The sequence below is a fragment of the Odocoileus virginianus genome, chromosome 7 (genome assembly GCF_023699985.2).
Source record: "Odocoileus virginianus isolate 20LAN1187 ecotype Illinois chromosome 7, Ovbor_1.2, whole genome shotgun sequence".
Classification (NCBI taxonomy): Eukaryota; Metazoa; Chordata; class Mammalia; order Artiodactyla; family Cervidae; genus Odocoileus; species Odocoileus virginianus.
In genome coordinates this window covers 50,876,026-50,898,293 of record NC_069680.1, presented here as the reverse complement: position 1 = coordinate 50,898,293, position 22,268 = coordinate 50,876,026, and the positions used below count along the sequence as shown (strand labels likewise).

The window sequence follows — 22,268 nt, the reverse complement described above, 5'->3', positions numbered from 1 at the left end:
GTGACCAGGTGGTCAACACCAAAACTAGACTGATTGTGTTTTTTGCAGCCAAAGACAAAGAAGTTCTATATAGTTGGCAAAAACAAGACCTGGAGCTGACTGTGGCTCAGACCTTGAGCCTTTTATTGTAAAATTCAGGTAAACTGAAGAAAGCAGGGAAAACCAGTAGACCATTCAGGTATGATCTAAATCAAATCCTTTATAATTATACAGTAGAGGTGACAAATAGATTGAAGGGATTAGATGAGGTAGACAGACTGCCTGATGAAATATGGACAGAGGTCTGTAACACTGTACAGGAGGCAGCAACCAAAAGCAGCCCAAAGAAAAAGAAATGCAAGAAGGCAAAGTGGTTGTCCGAGGAGGCTTTACAAACAGCTGAGGAAAGAAGAGAAACTAAAAGAAAGGGGAAAAGATACCAGACTGAATGCAGAATTCCAGGGAATAGCAAGAGCAAATAAAAAGGCCTTCTTCAGTGAACAAGGCAAGAAGTAGAGGAAAACAAAAGAATGGAAAAGAGTGAAGATCTTTGCAAGAAAACTGGAGATATCAAGGGAACACTTCATGGAAGGATGAGCACATAAAGGATAGAAACAGTAAGGACCTAACAAAAATAGAAGAGATTAAGAAAAGGTGGCAAGAACACACAGAACTATATAAAAAAGGTTTTAATGACCCAAATGGTGTGATCTCTCACCTAGAGCCAGACATCCTGGAGTGTGGAGTCAAGTGGGCCTTAGGAAGCACTACTCTGAACAAAGCTAGTGGAGGTGATGGAATTACAGTTGAGCTACTTCAAATCCTAAAAGATGATGCTGGTAAAGTGCCACACTCGCTATGCCAGCAAATTCAGAAAACTCAGCAATGGCCACAAGACTGGAAAAGGTCAATTTTCATTCCAATCCCAAAGAAGAGAAAAGCCAAAGAATGTTCAAACTACCATACAACTGCCTTCATTTTGCAAGTCAGTAAGGTTATGCTCAAAATCCTTTAAGCTAGGCTTCAGCAATACATGAACAAAGAACTTTCAGATGTACAAGCTGGATTTAGAAAAAGCAAAGGAACCAGAGATCAAGTTGAAAACATTCATTGGATCATAGAGAAAGCAAGGGAATTCCAGAAAAACAACTACTTCCACTTCATTGACTACACTAAAGCCTCTGACTGTGTGGATCACAACAAATTGTAGAAAACACTTAAAGAGATGAAAATACCAGACCACCTTACCTGTATCCTAAAAAAGCTGTATGAGAGTCAAGAAGCAAAAACTAGAACTGGACATGGAACAAGGGACTGGTAAAATTTAAGAAAGGAGTACAACAAAGCTGTGTGTTGTCGCCCTGTTTAACTCTTAGCCTCTGAGCCACCAGGGAAGCCCCTCCCCGTTTAACTTTTATGCAGAGTACATCAGGCAAAATGCGGAGCTGCATGAATCCCAAGCTAAAATCACGATTGCAGGAGAAATATCAACAACCTCAGAAGTAGATGATAACATCCTAATGGCAGAAAACGAAGAGGTACTAAAGAGCCTCTGGATGAGGATGAGAGAGGATAGTGAAAGAACTGGCTTAAAACTCAACATTCATAAAACTAAGATCAGGGCAACCAGTCCTATCACTTCATGGCAAGTAAAAGGGGAAAAGTAGAAGCAGTGACGATTCTTATTTTCTTGGGCTCCAAAAGCACTGTGGATGGTGACTGCAGCCATGAAATTAAAAGATGCTTGCTCCTTGGAACAAAAGCTATGGCAAACATAGATAGCATATTAAAAAGCAGAGATGTCACTTGGCTAACAAAGGTCCGTCTAGTCAAAGCTATGATTTTTCCAGTAGTCATGTCCAGATGTGAGAGTTGGAAGGCTGAGCACTGAAGAACTGTTGCTATTGAACTGTGGTGCCGGAGAAGACTCTTGAGAGTCCCTTGGACTTCGAGGAGATCAAATCAGTCAATCCTAAAAGAAATCAATCCTGAATATTCATTGGAAGGACTAATGCTGAAGCTAAAGCTCCAGTACTTTGGTCACTTGATCCAAACAGCCGACTCACTGGAAAAGACCCTGATGCTGGGAAAGATTGAAAGCAAAAGGAAAAGAAGGCAACAAAAGAATGTGATGGTTAGACAGCCTCACCACCTCAGTGCACGTGAATCTGAGCAAACTCCGTGAGATAGTGAAGGACAGGGAAGCCTGACATACTGCAGTCCAAGGGGTCGCAAAGAATCAGACACAACTTAACGACTGAACAACAAAAGAGAAAACACAGGAATCAAGGTGAATTCCAAATAAAGCTGAGTGTCCTAGAAATAACAAAGAAAAAATATTCAGAGTATTTTAACAACTAAACTGCAGGGTAACTTCATGCCCGTGGGAAAAAGAAAATCTTTATTTCCTCATAAAAGAATAAAGAACACACACATTCCAAGAACCATAAAAGCTGTAACTAAGGAAAGGCCATCTGGGCAACTAGATTATCTTTACAATACACTCTTCACTGTTTTATTTGGTCCTATTTTATGTACCTCAGGAAATTAGGTTCCCATCACTTTCCTTGAAAATTTTCTACCAAATTATTAGATATTATTGCTAAGTAGTAACCAATCATCGCCACCAACCAGTTTAAAATTCTCTGCCTGCCTTTGTCTTACTGATATTTTTAGTACTATTTTTTCATTAGGATTGTTTTATTAAAAGAATACTTTTTGTGAAGGTTAAACTTCTAATTGGGAAAACAGCAGCTGCCAGTGGCCTAGTGGTTGGTTAAACTCTGAGACGCCAAGGAGAAAAATGACATAATCTATAAGGTTTCACTTCACTCTTTATTAAATGTAAAATGAACAGACCCCTAGGAGAGAACGATCCCCCTTTCCTTCAGGGGCACACTTTGCGGTAGGGATCTTTGGGGAATTGAAGCACCCTGGGCTGCCTGACACATATATGTATGGAAACAATGAGGCAGGGTCCAAGGTAGCCTACTTTCTCTAACTTAGATTTGCAAAGAAAAATTTACATCCTTACCAAGCTCCCTCTGAGGCAGACAGTGGACAGTACTCAGAACAAGAATCAGAAGGTTTGAGGGTCTAGTCTCAGCTCTTGTGGGATCCAGCAGTTTGACTGCAGGCAGGCTCTCTGATGTTCTCAGCTTTAGCATCTTCATTCCACAAGGAACTGTAGACAAGTCTCCACTTCACCCTCGAAATGTTACAATGCGATGATACTCATCAAAGAAAACAGAGCTAAACAGATAGTCTTTCTACTAAAGATATGCTGATTACTGTTATTATATAATATTGGTTGCTCAAAACGGAAATGTTATAAATTTATCTTGCAGAGAAGCACTTGAAGTTTTAGAATGGGGAAGGGGATTTTTTTTTTTTTTTGAGAGCTTGAAAATAATGGGGCAAACCATTTTAATACATGGAAAAGAGCAGTGAGAGAAATTTGAATGTGTTTTAATATTATTTCAAATTGTAGGCTCTATGGGCACATTCCATAGTAAGAAAAAAAAAACTAAAGAGGATGGATGAATACAAAGTCATACAGAACAGGGTAACCAACACCCCTAAAAACCCCAAACTCTTTTTTTTTTTTGGCAAGTTTAATCTTTTCTGCCAAATATTGCGGCAAATTAACAAGGTTTCTTCCATTATTTCCCTTGAAATTTTAAAATGCATTTGAGAGAATAAAGATTTAAAAGGGTTCTGGATAATTCATCCTCTGAAGTTGGTATTCTGTGAATAAGAAGTTGGTTTGATCTGTGTTTTTCTTTCAGGACTAGGGTTTGGGGTTCCAGTAAATTATTTTACCCCTGGTGATATAAATCAGTGTTTCCAAATTGCTCCATTAGGATACTCTATCTGTTTAAAATGTTCTGTGTATATCCTCAATATTTATCCATCTATCAATTTATTTGTCAGGTGGCTTATTATATTTACTATTATACATCATTAGGTGAAAGTCAAAGTGTTAAGTCACTCAGGCATGTCCGACTCTTTGTTTACCCCATGGTCAAAGAGGGTAAGCCTCTTTGAGCCTGCCAGGCTCTTCTGACCATGGAATTCTCTAGGCAAGAATACTGGAGTGGGTAGCCATTCCCTTCTCCAGGGGATCTTTCTGACCCAGGGATTGAACCTAGGTCTCCCACTTTGCAGGCAGATTCTTTACCAGGGAAGCCCCATACATTATAAAACATACCCACAAATAAAACTGTTAAAAATGATTTAATGATGAGCGACATCATATTTGTTACTTTCTTGCAAGTCACAGTACTTCATAATATCATTAGCCTATATCTCAAAGTACAATATATACTTAAGGCAAGGCTTGTTAATAAAAGTAGATATAAATCCCTATTTCATATGTCTTCTTAACTATTTCAATGGGAGAGAGAAGCTGGCTTCTTGGATGACAGAATTAAACAGATCATTCCCATTGTTGACCTCCCATTAGGGCTAAGAATTCTCACTTACAGTAGCAAAAGCTTCCATTCCACCACCTTTCTATTGTTTGCTTATGCCGGTATTATTAGTATTATCTAATTGTCTAAGCCACTTTTAAATCCTTTTAAGCCAATTTTTCATTTTATGATTGCAATTGTTGCTGGGAAACAGAATCCTGAATTGAACACATAAAATCAGTAAGACACAACACATGAAAATGAAATAAGCGTAGAGACCACATGTTGGCCCCTCCATGCTGTAGATCTCCCAGGATTTCAAGACACCTCTGCCAGGGAGGATAGGCCATCACGTGACCTATGGGCAAAGGAGGTTGTCAGCATCAATCTGTATATTACATATTTTGCAAAAGCTTATGTTTTTGCTTTTTTAAAAAAACATAAATGGAGATTCTAGTATTTACTTCCCACAGCCTACTTTGGAGACCAGTGGTATAAACAGTTGTGGTACGTAACCAAAGTTGTTATCTGATATTTGTCTGAATATCAGTGGGCCATGATTATGTTTTAGGTAAAACAACAGCATATGACTCCTTCAGCTTGACCAGGAGGGAAATTTCATGGAGTTTAGATCTGAGATCTCTCTTTAAAATACCATTTTTCACCATACTAATTGATCATTGTTTCTTCTCTGAGCTTCAATCATTCATGACCTCAGAGACAGACAACAAAAAAGTTGTAAAAGACACTTGTTTATCTTGAATACTTATTCTCTTCTCAGGCCCAGATAAGATTAATCTTCAAGCCTCAGCTTACTCTGGTGAGTGCTGCAAAGGTCATTCATTGCTTAAAGGTCACAACATCACACCATTCCCTGAATTAGTTGTGTGAGTGTAGATTGTATCTAAACTCCTTCTTTTAAATTTTTTTGTAATCCATCTTACTCTTCTCAGGCTGCCATAACAAAATACCATAGATAGGATGGCTTAAACAACAGAAATCTGTTTCTTACAGTTCTAGAAGTTAGCACGTCCAAGATCAAGATGCCAGTGGATTCAGATTCTGATACAAGCTCTCTTCCTGGCTTGCAGGCAGCTGCATTCTCACTGTGTGCTCATGGCTTTTCCTCTAGCCTTGAGTGAGCACTCTCCTTCAGGGCCTTATTCTATCAGATCAGGGCCCTATGCTATGACCTCACTGAACTTCAATCACTTTCGAAAGACTATCTCCAAATGCAATCACGTTGATGGTTAGGGCTTCAATATATGAATTGTGTGGAGACACATTCATTCCATAGCATAATTTAAATGCTCTCTTTCAGTAGATATTTATAGAGTGCCTTCCACGTGCCTGGCACTATAACCAAATTGCTGTTCTCATTCTAGAAGAGAAACAGCGGTGAGTGTGCATGTGTGTGCTCCTGCGCGTGTACATTAAAAGGAAAACTTAAGCAGATGTGAGACAGAGAGTAAGAGGGTTGAGAGAAGGAAAAATTTTCAAATAGGCGGTCTGGGACTACCTCTCCTGCAAAGAGGACAGAGGAGTAAATACCTGATGTAATTGAGGATCGAGCCTCTAAATACACGTTTAGAAGAAGTAAATCCAGGCTCAAAGGCCAAGAGGCAGAAGCATGAGGGTTGAAAGAAGAGTAGAAAGGTCAGCGAGGCTGTGCCGGGGGAGCGGGAGGGGACAGTGATGGACAAGGAGGGAAGAGAGGTCAGGCGCTGGCAGGCAAGGCCTTGGGGCTGGGGTCACGCCTGGGCTGTCTGGAAACCACTGAGTGGTTTTTAAGCAGAGGACTAATATGAACCAACTCATGTACTTTCAAAGGGTCACCCTAAATTCTCTAAGGATAAAGACCATGGATGATGCTGGTTTGGAATACCGGCAGTGGGGGAGTTTAGATTTGGAACACTTTCTGAAGATGGAGCTGTTGGGACTTCCTGATAGACTGGGTATGAGATAGGAAAGAAAGGATGCTGCCTCCCCCAGTCTTTGCACTGAAGAAATTCTAGGATTCAAAACCAAGAGCAGTCTAAAAGACCACTTGAAGGGCGTCCTTTCCTAGTGTCCCACACTTCCACATGCAGCTTTGCACAGGTGAGATGAACTATGTTTGCCCTTGTCTATGTAGCAGCTCTCTCTCCCCCATTAAGGTGTAAGCCCCTTGTAAGGCCTGTACCCTCTATCTAGTTCACCTTTATATCAGTGCACCAAGCTCAAGGCCAGGCACTGTTTGAATTTTCACTGAATACTTTAAAAAAAGAACAAATGTCCAAAAGCTCTGAGCAATCCTGAAATGACATATTAGAAACTGTAGAAGGAAGTCAGGGTGCTGAAAAGAAAATATCTTCATTAGAACTCTAAAGATGCTATCATGTTTTCCCGCTTATTCCTTGTTATTTAAACTCTAAGACAAAGGCAATTTTACCACTTTAAAGAGATATTGCGTCTCCTGTGCTATCAGCAGGCTAATAGAGTCTTCTATTGATAGTTTTACTCTGATCTGACATGATATCATAACATTATACATTTAATCTATTTAATAATTCTTAGAAAAGTATCATTTCTGCTAAAAATAATAGAAACCTCCAGCCCTCCATTACTCAAACTGCAGCAAAACGGTAAAACTGAAGTGTGAGGTCTACAGATAATTTCAGAATCTTATTTTCAATGATTGCAGACTGCCTCTCCCATAAACTTTTATACCTGCTGTTAAAAGCTCTTCAAATTGATTTTGTTGCACTCCATTTTCACTCCTCCCTCACATCGCAGGGAAAACGAAAAAGAAGAGTAAAGGGACCCGAAGTTCTAGTGATGTGGAGATGCGACATAGTGACCGCCCTAGGTATTCCTGGTCACTGCAAAGTCTGAATTATTTAGAGGTGACCATACTTAAAGCTTGGGGCAGAACTAACACATCATGTATCGGATTCTAGCATTAACTTTTTATTTAAAAATTAAGTTCCTTTAACCCTTTCACTGAAATGACTCTGGGCTGGAGTTTTGAAAGGCGAACTCGCCAAAGATCATGGAGAATTTTTCTGCAAACTACAAGGGCGCCGAGACCCCGCGCTGTGTGGTTTATGTTGTCGGCACAACCCGCAGACTTTCCATTTCTCGGCTGCAGAATGTCCCTGCAAGAAAAAGCTGACCCTTGACACGGCCAAAACCTTCCGGGACTTGGCCTCCAGGTGCAGAAGGAGTCGCCCCCCTGCCGGTGGCCCCACCCAGTCCCAGAGGGGGCGGTAGGGACGCCGACTCCGGGGCGTGGCCCCTCGGGGAGAAGGGCGGGGTCACGAGCACCGGGGCAACCGGGGTCCGGAGCGGGTGGAGGGGTTGCTGACACAAGTGGGGCGACGGCTCGAGAGGCAGGGAAGCGGCCCAGGGCCCCGCCCGCCCGCATGACTCCCGAGCTGGCCGCGAGGGTGGGGAGAGACCAAGAGCCCTCACCGAGGGAGGCCGCGGCAGCCAGGGCGAGGCGGCTGCGTGGGGGCAATAACGGGAGAGGGGGCCCGCGGTAGGAAGAGGGGGAGGATAGGGAGGGCGGGGTCGGCTGCCCTCCCCCGAAGGCTTTACAAAGCGTGCGCACCAGCCCCGGGCTGTGGTCGGCAAGAGCGTGAGCCGCCACTGCCTAGGTGCCTCCAGCGTCCCCAGGTAGCGTAAGCGCGGGGCGGGCCCGCGCCGGAGGTGGGGGAGTGGGTGGGCGGGCTTATGGGGGGCTCTCGGAGCGCCCCGAGTATCCGCAGACTCGGGGACGTTAGGGATCGGAGCATCCACCTTGAAAGGGAAATGACCGGGTTGCCTTACACTGACCTCGGGACAGCTGCCCCAGCTGCACCGAGAGAACGCACAAGGCCGCATTTGTTTGCTTGCAAAATATCTGGGTGTTTTCTGCACCCGCCTACCTGTCCCGCAACACACACACACCGGCGGGGGTGGGGGCCTGAGGGATTAGAGGGATAGGGTCACGTCAATCAGAAGAGATTAGAGACTGGGCTGGACGTGTCCACTCTGAGGACCTCTGAAAGTAGGCACAACGTCTACGCTCCTGGTGTCCCGCCCTCAGGTGACTCGAGATTGATTTTTCTTGGTTCGTTAGTTCTGAAAGCCCCGAGCTGTAAAACGTTTGGGTCCAGAATGAAACTCTGATCCACAGAAGCTTTCCTTGCCCTGCACTCTAACCCCTGCTGGTGTCTGGAAGCGGGTAGACTGGAGGATTCTAAAGAGTTTGAGGTGGGTGCTGGAGTAAGCTGAGTTTTTAAGACGTGTGAGTTTTCCAGAAAGAAAATACAGACTCTCTTAGTTTGAATTAGGTTTTGTTTTTTACTGTATATGTGTGCGTTTTAACAGTAATTGGTGTTGTCATTAGATAGTGAGTCCAGTGGGTATGGATGGTGGTGTTAGATTTTTGAACTAAATTCCCTGTATAGTTTTAAAAATTGACTTCTTCCTTATGTGCCTTTTTTTTTCATTTATTTTTATTAGTTGGAGGCTAATTACTTCACAACATTGCAGTGGGTTTTGTCATACATTGACATGAATCAGCCATGGAGTTACATGTATTCCCCATCCCGATCCCCCCCTCCCACCTCCCTCTCCACCCGATTCCTCTGGGTCTTCCCAGTGCACCAGGCCCTTATGTGCCTTTTTATGTGCCGTGTTACTGGGCTGCATCTTTGTTGGGAAGCCTGTCATATCACCTGGGTGTCTTGTGAGGTTTCCTCTAGTTCTAGCCACTTGACCCACGACTGAGTCCAATAATATATTCCCTTTTAAATTTTAGTGTGCAAGCCCACTTTTCAGGCCTCTGGCTTTGGTCTCCAGTGAGAGGAAAAATGATCAGAAATGTGCTCTTAGCAAGTTTGGGAACACAGAGGAAAGGCGTAGATTTTTTTTCCCCCATTAAACTTTTCGTGTGTTGGCAATTTAGAACCCAAAGCGTTGTTTACCACCTGTCAGATGCACTGTGAAGTGTAAGGATTAACTAATAAAAGATTTGTAAAATGCTTCCTGAATATAAAATTCCATAAATATGCTAAATAGTAATAATCCACCCATTGTTAAATTTATGTAGCTGCTTCTGCCATGCATACAAGATGATTTAGAATGCATGTTTCCTGTCAATTAAACAATGAGTTTGGAGTAAAATAATGAGTGCAATTCGCATCCTGTGAAACTTTGAAATAAAATTTCTCCCATAAGGCACCACTGGCAGGGAATCATAAAGAAAGCAGCATTTCAAAAAGCTATATATGGAATGGCATTTACCTTATGGCTGGGGGGAAAGGGACCCAGTGAACTTCAGAAACAGAAATATTCAGCCCTGGTTGAAGCATGCCTGAACCATAAATATTCCCTTATGTTTTGGGTGAATCAACAAGAAGGGCAAGCAGGTTTCGTGGGGTGGCCTTATAAGCTGTCTGCTAAAATCCATGAATCTAACGCCTCTTGGTATTTTAAGGGTGAAGTTCAATCTGAGGTTTTGTTCACAGACAAAGAAAATCTTCCTAGGTACCTGGATAAATTATTCATTCTCCCAGTATCGTGGGCTTGGTTTTTAAGCATCCTTAACACCAGAAATCATCTTAATACTCTGCAGATAATTAAATTAGTTTGTTCCTGATGGATTGAGTGACTTGTTAACATAACAGGGTTTTCCTTGCATGTGTTTAATAGTATCACTCTTCTGTCTACCAGTCTCCCAGAGTAAAACCTGTTTCCTGTATGCTACTTATAAGTATAAATATTACTATGGGTGGTCTTTTCTGTCTTCTGAAGACAACTCTAGATTCCCCACTAGCAGATTAAGGGGTGAGCAAAACCACACAGCTCAGGGCCTTTTCATCTCATTTCCTGTACTCAGCCTCTCACATGGATAGCTGCCACACAGACACCAGTCCAGTATTCCAGAACTTCTCCGCTGCTTCTCTCTTCCTTTATCCAAGTAACCTCACCTCTGCCCTACTTATTTTCCAATACTTGCGATGGATGCAAGTGCACTAGGTGAAAAATCAGGAGATTCGGCATTTATCAGGCAGTTTCGATATACCAGGCACTGCGGAACATGACCTCATTAAATCCCATGACAGTCTGAGGCAGTAGATGTCATGTGTGTTTCACACAAGAGGAGACTCAACCTCTAGACCAAGGCATTTTGGCATCTCCTGATGCTCTGTGATCCCTAAGAGAGGCTCACCTGCTGGACTGAAGCATGCAAGAGTTCTCCCATTAACTAACTCACCACTTGTTAAGTTCCCCAAACTCTCTGGGCCTCTAATTCCCTTTCTCTAGTCTTAGGTGTCTCTCGGGGATGGAAGGGACTGTCCAGGATTTTGGCTGCCAAATACCTAAGCTGCACCTCCTGGGGAATTCCTGGGTTCTCCCCTGCCCTGCCCTTTTTCTCCAACCCTTTCCCTTGTTTATCTTTTTTCTTCCTTTAGGTCTAAGAAAATAGCATCTTCCCCACAAAACTTTTCCCAGTCACTGCTCCCAGTCACTCTGTTATTCTCTATCTCATCTTTAGTGATTCTTCAGACCACTGATTGCAAGCTGCTGTTGTTTTATTTATGTGTCAGTTTACATGTGGTTGTTGTTTTTATCTTCCCGCAGTCACCCCCCACCTCAAGATCATAAGCAGCATGAGGCCAGAGCTGTTTTTGTCTGACTGTTTTAATTATTTTATTTTATTTTCGGGGCCTAGCACCATGACACATAGCTGGTGATCAATAAGTATTAACATATATATGTTGAATGAGTAGTTGTCTCTTAGAATGAACATGTGCTAACGGCCAATATATTGTCCCCTCCATGGATAACCTAAATGAAGTACCGTCAATATTACGCTGCTAGCCTAAGTCTGAATTATGAATGGGGATCTAAGTATAGTGATGGAGACAATAGGGCTACCCTTGAACAAAAGGACAGATGGACACACGCACATGGCCCAGCCCGCATATTTTACAGCAGAGAAAACAACTTCAGGGTGATAACTGAAACTTGAGATTAGAAGATAATTTAGAGACCATCCTACTGTCTAAACCATTGTTTTATTGACAAGGAGACAGGAAGTTCAGAAAAATACAGAACCAAAAGTATAGAACCTATGCCTTCTGACCTTCAGACCAGCACTCCTTTCACCAAGAATCAAAAATATCAGGGACCACCCAAACAACTGAGAGGGAGTTGTGGACTATGATGCTTTCTTATTCCAAACATCCTTTCCCAGACTAGTCCTGGGCAGCAGCATTAATACACAGCAGAGCACTCTAGAGATAATTTTTTAAAATTTACTATTTTAATGACCCATCAGGCAGCCTTTAATACCTAAAGTTAGTTTACCAATTCTGTTGAAATACTTGGAAACTCTGAATGGGCAATCTCCAGTGCTGGACGTTTAACTCTAGTATGATAGATTCCAGATACATTTAAAAGATGATTGATACTTTGAATTCCAAATAATGATAGCTTGTTTTTAAGGAGAAAAATAACTTTCCTTCTCTAACTTAGAGCTCAGTTTTTTGCTTGAGTATTACATTCCATAAAAAAAAACAGTCTTTAAACTTTAGAGGTTATAAAAGTCATCTGAAAGACTTCTTAAAAATCCAGATAGCTTGGAGCCATTCTGAACAATTCTACATTAGTAGGTCTGAAATTGGACCCAGAAAACTGCATTTTTAACAGACACGTTTCATGAGTCTTCAATCCGATGGATTGGAAGATCTCACTTTAAGGTCCAATAATAATGGTGGTCTATTTTTAACTTTCCCAGATTTCCTCAAAGAGGATTTTTTTTAAACAAACAAACAAAAAAATCAATGTGCTTGAATCTAGCAAGTAGAAGAGATAATCAAAATCCATTTATTAAGTACTATGGCCATCTCTTTCCTTAGAGTAAAAGGCATATACATATAATCATGATTTAGCTACTAGGCTTGATATTGGCCCCAAGTCAAGAACACTCCAAAATATTTTTGTTGGGTAGGAAAAATGCATCAGTAATTAGCAATAAAAGTTGAGTGTTAAATTCAGTGGAGAAATAGTGAAGCCCCTTGCCCTCTAGATGATTATATTCTGTGTAGTTGAGAAATAACATTAATATCCATGAAACATTCAAAGATAAGACCAAATACAGGAGGCTGTTACACTTGAATTTAAAATATACAACAAATCATGTTTTAGTAAAGGCATGTCCCATATAATATTTTTATTTGCTAAGTCTGGCCACCTTGCTCAAGAAACATTAGCATTTAATGTCATTATTTTCCAGAAGAGTATGTGTGTGTGTGTCTGAACAGAAGGACAGTTGCTGAGTGATAGTTAAACTTTAAGAAATTGATAAAAGCTCTGGACATGCCTCTGAGAAAAATTCCTGATGGTACTTTCCAACAGAACTCTCATACAATTCCATGGAGTCTCCAGGCCACCAGAGCTCTTGGACACACCAGGGTGAGCTGCAGCAGTAGATGGCAGAGGCCAGCTCTTCAAGCTATTTACCTGGGCTGGAGAGACCTTTGGAAGATGGCTCGGATAAGTGGAATTTGAATAAGGCCTTAAGAACAGTAGAATTTAAGCTGGATTGTGGGCTTAGGGGACTTCGGAAGCTTTAAGAGAAAGCAGGTTCCCATAAGGTTCAAAGGTAACTTAGAGAAATTAGCTGCTGCTGCTAAATCGCTTCAGTCGTGTCCGACTCTGTGCGACCCCATAGACAGCAGCCCACCAGGCTCCCCCGTCCCTGGGATTCTCCAGGCAAGAACACTGGAGTGGGTTGCCATTTCCTTTCCCAGTGCATGAAAGTGAAAAGGGAAAGTGAAGTCGCTCAGTCGTGTCCGACTCCTAGCGACCCCATGGTTAAAAAAAAAAGTGCAGATCATGGACAGGCTTGGACTCTAAAAGGTTTAAAGCAACCTATGTTGGGAAATAGAATGTCCTCGTTGATGTGTCGATTAGGGAGAAAACCTGATCAAACAAAGGGAGACAGTGTGGGGAACCTGCAGGGACCCTGAGCTCCAGAGTCCATGGGCTTTATGTAAGCCCCTCCATTAGCAAGCTGGGAAGCCTTTGACATGTGGGCAACTTCTGTAAGCTCCCATCTCTTGGGCTGGGAACTGGGAATAATAATAATAACAAAGACTACTAATGGGGTTGTTGTGAGGGTAAAGTGTAGTTGAACAGTGCTTGGCATAGTGTGCGATACTGCGTAAATATGCAATCAATAGTACCTAGTACTATGATACCCTCCTGCTGCCAGTACTATGCTTGTTATTTCAGTGGGATTAGCCTCAGAGAGGGCAGGCCCTCACTTTTGGGCTTCCCTGGTAGCTCAGATGGTAAAAGAATCTGCCTGCAATGCGGGATACCTGGGTTCAACCCCTGGGTTGTAAAGATCCCCTGGAGGAGAGCATGGCAACCCACTCCAGTATTTTTGCCTGGGAAATCCATGGATGGAGGAGCCTGGTGGGCTGCAGCCCGTGGCCTCATGAAGAGGCAGATACGACTGACTCTACACTAAGAGAGGGTATATTATGAATAATCCAAATAATTTACTCTGATCCAAAGTCATGTAACCTTTTTTACTCTTAATAGCAGCTTTGCTGTCTTACTTCTTCTGTTTGAGTTAGTACTGAAATTAATTTGCACACAATAAGCTCAGAAAAATTGTTCAGAATGTCGTTCCCCAAAGCCTTTTAAACAGCAAGGCAGATGAGTTTATCAGGTGTAACTCACAAAACCTCCTGTCTTCATGGAACTAACTGATAATGGTGGCGATGGTGGTACTGAGGAGGCCCTGGAGTCAGTTTCACTTCTTTTAAACCTCAGTTTCTCCCTGTAATGATTAGCCTTTACCTGGAAGGCCACAAGCTCAGAAATCTCACACAGTTTCTGGCGCACTATAACTGTCAGAGCGTTCTGTGACCTTACTCTTGGCTTTACCTTTTGGGCATTATTTCTTTAATATATTTATAAACAATTTAATTCAGGAAAACAGCTAATAATGTGGGAGGTATTTATGATCTTTAGTCATATCCTAATTTATTGATTTACAGTCAAGGCTATTTAGAGCACTTAAAAACAGTCAAGGCTATTTAGAGCATTTTCCAAGCCATAGAGTCGTGTTCTTTTTTTTTTTTTTTTTTTTAAATTTTTTATTAGTTGGAGGCTAATTACTTTACATCATTACAGTAGTTTTTGTTATACATTGATATGAATTAGCCATGAATTTACATGTACTCCCCATCCCAGTCCCCCCTCCCACCTCCCTCTCCACCCGATCCCTCTGGGTCTTCCCAGTGCACCAGGCCCGAGCACTTGTCTCATGCACCCAACCTAGGCTGGTGATCTGTTTCACCCTAGATAATATACATGTTTCAATGCTGTTCTCCTGAAACATCCCACCCTCACCTTCTCCCAGAGTCCACAAGTCTGTTCCATACATCTGAGTCTCTTTTTCTGTTTTGCATATAGGGTTATCGTTACCATCTTTCTAAAGTCCATATATATGTGTTAGTATACTGTAATGGTCTTTATCTTTCTGGCTTACTTCGCTCTGTATAATGGGCTCCAGTTTCATCCATCTCATTAGAACTGATTCAAATGAATTCTTTTTAATGGCTGAGTAATATTCCATGGTGTATATGTACCACAGCTTCCTCATCCATTCGTCTGCTGATGGGCATCTGGGTTTCTTCCATGTCCTGGCTATTATAAACAGTGCTGCGATGAACATTGGGGTGCATGTGTCTCTTTCAGATCTGGTTTCCTTGGTGTGTATGCCCAGAAGTGGGATTGCTGGGTCATACGGCAGTTCTATTTCCAGCTTTTTAAGAAATCTCCACACTGTTTTCCATAGTGGCTGTACTAATTTGCATTCCCACCAACAGTGTAAGAGGGTTCCCTTTTCTCCACACCCTCTCCAGCATTTATTGCTTGTAGACTTTTGGATAGCAGCCATCCTGACTGGCGTATAATGGTACCTCATTGTGGTTTTGATTTGCATTTCTCTGATAATGAGTGATGTTGAGCATCTTTTCATGTGTTTGTTAGCCATCTGTATGTCTTCCTTGGAGAAATGTCTGTTGAGTTCTTTGGCCCATTTTTTGATTGGGTCATTTATTTTTCTGGAGTTGAGCTGGAGGAGTTGCTTGTATATTTTTGAGATTAATCCTTTGTCTGTTGCTTCGTTTGCTATTATTTTCTCCCAATCTGAGGGCTGTCTTTTCACCTTGCTTATAGTGTCCTTTGTTGTGCAAAAGCTTTTAAGTTTCATTAGGTCCCATTTGTTTATTTTTGCTTTTATTTCTGAAATTCTGGGATGTGGGTCATAGAGGATCCTGCTGTGATTTATGTCGGAGAGTGTTTTGCCTATGTTCTCCTCTAGGACTAACTAACTAGAGTCGTGTTCTTATCTTAAAGAATTTTTAACCCTAATTTTCATTATGTGTCCCTTTTCTTCTTCATCCATCTTCAGCTCTTAGAGGATGATTGGTGCCTTGCTAAAGAGCTTTGGGTTTCAAACTGTACATTAAAGCATCTGGGCCCTAGAATTTACTTGGCTCATAAACCTATGTTACAGAACAATACAAGACTGGTTTAAGGTACATTATGGTTACATGTATGGCAGTTATATTTTATTCAGCCTGTGCTGAGCACCTTCAGGACCCATAGTCCCTTCAAGATGGTAGACTCAACTGTTTACTGAATTTCATGTATAATAAAATCCATGGCACTTTTTCTGAAGATATCTTTCCCTCACATTAGGAAATCTAACTCTTCAAAGAAAATGAAAACAAGGAAAAGAGAGTGAAGTACTGAAAATAAATTTGAAAGTGGATTTGGAGAATGACCATTCCTATCTTCTAGAAGAGTAATGGATTATAACAAGCCTGTATCTCTGTGAAGGTCTTTGCATTAGCTGGTCTCTCTCTCTGGAATGCTTTTCCCTCCAGTCTTGCTTCGCTCAGCTAAGATTACATCTCCTTAGAGTGGTTGTCCCTGACCATCCAATCTCATTCATTTTCTATTGCATTACTTTGTTTTATTTATTACAGTACATTACCATCCAAATATTTCACATTGTTTTTTTCATTGCCTTCCTTCATCCTCACTGGACTAAAAGTTCCCTGAGGTCAGAGTCAAGTCTACATGTTTATTGCTGTTTTCTGAGCAATTAAAACAGTGCTATGCACTTGTACTTCCGCTTAGTCGTTCAGACATATCCAAGTCTTTGCGACCCCATAGACTGTAGCCTGCCAGACTCCATGGGATTCTCCAGGCAGAACACTGGAGTGGGTTGCCATTTTATTCTCCAGAGGATCTTCCCAACCCAGGGATTGAACCTAGATCTCCTGCATTGAAGGCAGATTCTTTACCATTTGAACTACCAGAGAAGCCCTTGCTAGACACTTAGTAGTTAGTCAAAAAATATTTTGTCATTTAGTTGAATGCCAAAAGACCCAGATCTGGTCTTCTGGGGTTATTCCAGTGCAAAAGAGTATATTTTTAATCTTTTGAGTCAAATTTACCTTTCAGAATTGGATTAAAATGAAACTCCCCCATAATAAAAATTTATACGCACAAAATTTTGCATATAATTTGAGAGAGTCCATGGACCTCAGGCTAGGAATTTCAGCAATAAAAGTATATGCATAAATATTAAGAAAACCTAACTGAAATATTGAGCTAAATATCACAAAAAAATTTAATTACTATGAACATCAGTGTCTTAATGTTCATTTATGGTAATGAATTGTGTTGCTCTGGGAAAATTTTGCAACCCTCCAGAGGAAAAAAAAAGGCTATCTATAAATGTTGTGTGTTTTATTTATATGGTGGAAAGGATTTAAAGCTTATAGAGAAAGGCTAATAAAAATACATACTGTAGAGCAACATAAAATATATTTCAAATAGGTAGGGAAAAATGAGTCAAAAGAAAAAAAATAAGGCTAGGAATGTAAGATAGGGCCAGGAGAGAGATTCATACTCAAAATTTATGCCATGAAATTCAACATTCTTGCTAGAAGATAGTAACAAATTTTATTCACGGTTTTTTAGCAGCCAATGCAAAGGAGAAAAAGTAATCAGTTATGCCTTGCAGAGGGTCATATTTTATATACACTTATATATGAATATATGTATATATATTTAACAGCACACTGCTGCTTGAAAGAAGGAAGCTTGAGTGCAGGAATAAGGAATAGAGATTATGATTATATTTCCACTGTTGGTTTTTGATAAGTGCCCTTGTACCTGAGCTGGAAATAACCTATAGTAATATTTTCAAAAATAACTAGCACTGTGGATGTTTATAATCAAGATTTGATGCCTCTCTGTAATTTTTGTTAGCAGTAGGCCTAACAGAGAGAGGCCTCATTTGGCCAGTTAAGACCCTTCTAGATCACATACAGATGTGAGAGTTGAACCATAAAGAGCACCGAAGAATTGATGCTTTCGAACTGTGGTGCTGGAGAAGACTCTTCAGAGTCCCTTGGATAGCAAGGAGATCAAACCAGGCAATCCTAAAGGAAATCAACCCTGAATGTTCATCGGAAGGACTGATGCTGAAGCTCCAATACTTTGACCACCTAATGCAAAGAGCCAACTCATTAGAAAAGACCCCATTGCTGGCAAAGGTTGAGGGCAGGAGGAGAAGGGGGCGACAGAGGATGAGATGGCTGGATGGCATAACTGACTCAGGGGACATAAGTTTGAGCAAACTCCAGGAGATAGTGAAGGACAGAGAAGCCTGGCTTGCTGTGATCCAGTTTGAGCAAACTCCAGGAGATAGTGAAGGACAGGGAAGCCTGGCTTGCTGTGAGCCAGTTTGAGCAAACTCCAGGAGATAGTGAAGGACAGGGAAGCCTGGCTTGCTGTGATCCAGTTTGAGCAAACTCCAGGAGATAGTGAAGGACAGAGAAGCCTGGCTTGCTGTGATCCAGTTTGAGCAAACTCCAGGAGATAGTGAAGGACAGGGAAGCCTGGCTTGCTGTGATCCAGTTTGAGCAAACTCCAGGAGATAGTGAAGGACAGGGAAGCCTGGCTTGCTGTGATCCGTGGGGTTGCAAAGATTCTGACAGGACTGAGGGACTGAATAACAGTAATGCAAGGGCAGAGGGGTGGGGAACAGACAAAGAAGACAAGGGTGTATCCGGCAGCACTCCACCCCCTCCTGCTGAGGCACACTATTTGCAGACAACGGCCAGCACTTTCATGCTCCCCTTTAAGGGGTGTGCACTTAGGATGCTGACTAAATTTGCACATTCTTCCAGCTAACCTTAGTTTCCTTGGCTAGCAGACCATCAGAGACTTCCAGGCCTTCTCTTCAACAGAGCAAATACAATAACTAGCTCCTCAGAACATTATGTGGATTTGTGGCATTCTCTGAGGGGCTATAAATGGATCACACTGACAGCTTTATTTGTCATTCTTAAATGGAATGTGTTTCTCCCCTTTGTGTTAAATTGAAATCAGATGGCATTTCTTATTTCAATGTGGGATGTTTTTACTCTCGTAATTGCAAAAGTACATTCACGATACTGATACTATTCTAATTGACGAAATTTGTGTTTCATTATTGGGGAGAGGGGGGGTGTCCTGTACTTGTAATGTAACTGAGGGAAAACAACTGATGTAACATTTTCCCTTTGCCAGTGTACTGAGATCTTGATACAGTGGATAGAATTCTGTCACCATATGGAAGCAGAGACAATTATAGTACATGTAATGACATGAATTTTAGAAGCAAAGATATAAAAAGGCATATCCAGCCCAGTAGCCACAATGCAGAAACATAAATGTTTTTTGAGATCTCATCTCTCCTTTGCCTCCCCAGCTTGTCTCTGGTCCTAATCCTCTATCCCTGCCCTTGTGATGGATCTGGTTCAATATATGCAGTGGCAAAAATAGCAGGAATTGGATTAGAAAGTACTTACTACCTTCATACCTTAGCATATTTTTTATGTACTAAAATCAGTTGCTTTTCAATCCAGATGAAATTTTTCATTAAAAATTCTCTACCATTCCTATCTACCCACTACTGAATCTGGGTGAGAAAGGAAGTCCTCCTACTTTAATTTCTTAAATCCATCTAAAGCTTTCAGTGTTCTTGCTACTCATCTCAATACTGTGCTTATTTTAGAATTTTTCAACACTAGAATATGAGTACATTTTACTTGCTGACTTTAGGTTTATTTTCATATTCATTTCATACACTCATGCTTTCAATAAAGTTGTCTTTAGTGAGCACATACTATGTGCCAGACACCATTAGGATGCAGTGAATTACATCAGGTATTCTCTGCCCTCATTTGGCCTTCAAGCTGCTGGGGAAGACAGAGGGTAAAAGAATGACACAAATACGGGACTTTCCTGGTGGCCCAATGGCTAAGCCTCTGTGCTCCCAATGCAGGGGCCTGGTTCAATCCCTGATCAGGGAACTGGATTCACATGCCACAACTCAGAGATCACACGCTGCCACTAAAAGATCTTGCATGCAGCAACTAAGACCTGTTGCAGCCAAATAAATAAAAATATAATTTCAAAAAAGAGAATGACACAACAGTTATGAAAATGCAACCATTCTAAATGATACTAAAGAGAGACACACGATTCTAGAAAACGAGAGCTACATGATGTACAAGAGTCAGCTAGACAAAGAGTGTTGGAGGAAAGCATGACGTATGGAAAGTCGTAACTTACAGAAAGCAGAAGAGAGCAGGGGCAGCGCGAGAGACAAGGAAAGGCGAGTGGCCAGAGGACAGAGTAGGGTGAACAGCTGGAGTCTGCAGATGCACTCAAAGGTTATCACCACGAAAGGCTTTTCAGCCATAGCAGGGCGTATTCCTTCATCCTAAAACCAATAAGAAGGTGGGTTTGGGGGCCTTTTTGAGGGAGAGGATTATAGTCACATCATCAATTTTATGTTTCAAGAAAGTGTTTCTGGGTACAATGAAGAGTACTGGTTGGCAAGGGGCCTAAGTTAGGAAGATCAGCTGAACTTTTTGAACAGAGAGGTACTGGTAACTTGGCCTAGGGGAGGAAGGATGAATTCTAAGCTGTCAGTGGATTCTGAGGATACACAGAAGGTAAAACTGACAGTTTGTCTTCTGCGGTGTTTATGTAGAGCCCACAGGAAGGTGCCGAGGAACACTGGCAGAGGAACAAGCCTGTGAAGACTGAGGCCAAAGTCAGTGCTGGACATGCTGAGTTTGAGACGGCTTGGAGTTGACACAGGGTAGAGCAAGCAGACATTTGGTTATGGGTGTGAAGCTTGTCAGAGAGCTCTGGAGTCCCAACCGGAGATAGAAACTTGTGATGCATCTTCACATTCACAGGTCTGGATATGACCAATAGGATCCACAGAGGGAGATGATGTGCAGAGAAAGGTAATAAAGTCAGCAATGGCAGAGCATGCTAGGACCAAAGCCTTGAGGAATCCAAATCCATCATGGCCACCGTGGCCATCATGGTCCTTCACTTAGGACGAGCGTTAAGGGTGAAAGGAGGAGCAGAAGAAGAAAGAGAAGGAAGCCAGGAGACTGCTGGGTCATGGAGGCAAGGGAGCAGGATTCCATTTTGAGAAGGCAGGGGGAGTCAGTTGCCTTGACTCTGGAAGGCTGAGAAAGGAGACATTTGTTTTGAATTAAAGAGAAATGGCTCAGTGGTAAAGCATCCACCTGCCAATGCAGGAGACACCCAAGATGTGGGTTCGATCCTTGAGTCGGGAAGACCCCCTGGAGAAGGGAATGACAACCCACTCAGTATTCCTGCCTGGGAAATTCCATGGACAGAAGAGCCTGGCGGGCTACAGTCCATGGGGTCGCAAAGAGTTGGACACGACTGAGTGAGCAGATACATACATTACTAAATGATATGTCTGGGTAACAGAGCTGTAACCAGTGCTGACTGCAGTCAAGCATGTCAGAGACTGTTTCACATGTTCATAGTTTACATCTATCTTAAGAAGATGCTCAGGGAGTGGGCATGGTAGACAGGAAAGTCATTTTGACATGTTGGTGACCACTAGAGACAAAGCGTGACTCGGTGGAACTTGTACACAAAACAGTCCGAGGTTCTGGGGTCTGATGTGGAGAGAAAATGCAAACCTGCGGCTAGAGGACTTTATGAGCTGCCTGCTCACCTACCTGATGGTGCTCTTGTGAGTGGCTTAAATAAACCAAACATTCATGAAGCAGTGTTGCCTGGCCTCACCCATTGCAGGCATGGCTGGGGGAAGGGAGAGGCCGTGGGCAGGGACACTACAGAGAATGTTCTCAGCAGCTTCTGTGGCATGTGTGGCAGCCTCAACTTCCCTCCCTGTCCCTCGACAGCACCAAAGAGTGAGCCCACCCTGAGGGAGTGGAGTCCAGGGAGGGTCCCAGCACAGTGAGCACTGAGATAAGGCAGAGGTGAGACTCAGGTCGTGTGAGCTGCAGACCAGACCGGAAGTAAGGGAAGGAAGAAGAGCGTGGTAATTATTTACAATGGTTTGGCTGTAAAGGGGAATAGAGCTATTGGAGGGCAGCTGTCGAGAGAGAAGTGGATGACTCAGCACTCATGCATTCAACAAACAGTAAACTATCTTATGCGTATGAGGCAGGGGGACAGGCACCTACTGGAAAGACATTTTTGGTCCCTAATGGGCAAATTGCCATAGATATATTCTGTGTAATAATCTCAAACACCTAAGGACTATTCTGTGATCTGATTTTTTAAAACGCAACATTTTTCCTCAGGTATAAACACTTACTTGATTTTTATAAACTGATCAAACAAATTTGTTAAAAATAATGGAGAGAGAAAAGTAACACTTCTACCTATATTGGGGCTTTTTCTTGGTCCTCATTCATTACCTTTGTCTTCCAAATTTGGACGGTCTTGCCA

The 22,268-nt window shown here is 42.1% G+C and overlaps 1 protein-coding gene across 3 annotated transcripts in view; it reads left to right on the top strand.

Moving 5' to 3' along the window:
• Nucleotides 1-8,406: 8,406 nt before the first annotated feature.
• The window catches only part of RHOBTB1 (Rho related BTB domain containing 1), a 138,179-nt gene continuing 124,317 nt past the window's right edge, over nucleotides 8,407-22,268 (top strand). For 2 of the 3 annotated variants that reach the window (XM_070470700.1, XM_070470697.1), the window contains exon 1: nucleotides 8,407-8,627. The gene's annotated coding sequence lies outside the window, so the exon portion shown is untranslated. The remainder of the gene's footprint in view (nucleotides 8,628-22,268) is intronic. The other variant, XM_070470696.1, reaches the window with a different exon arrangement.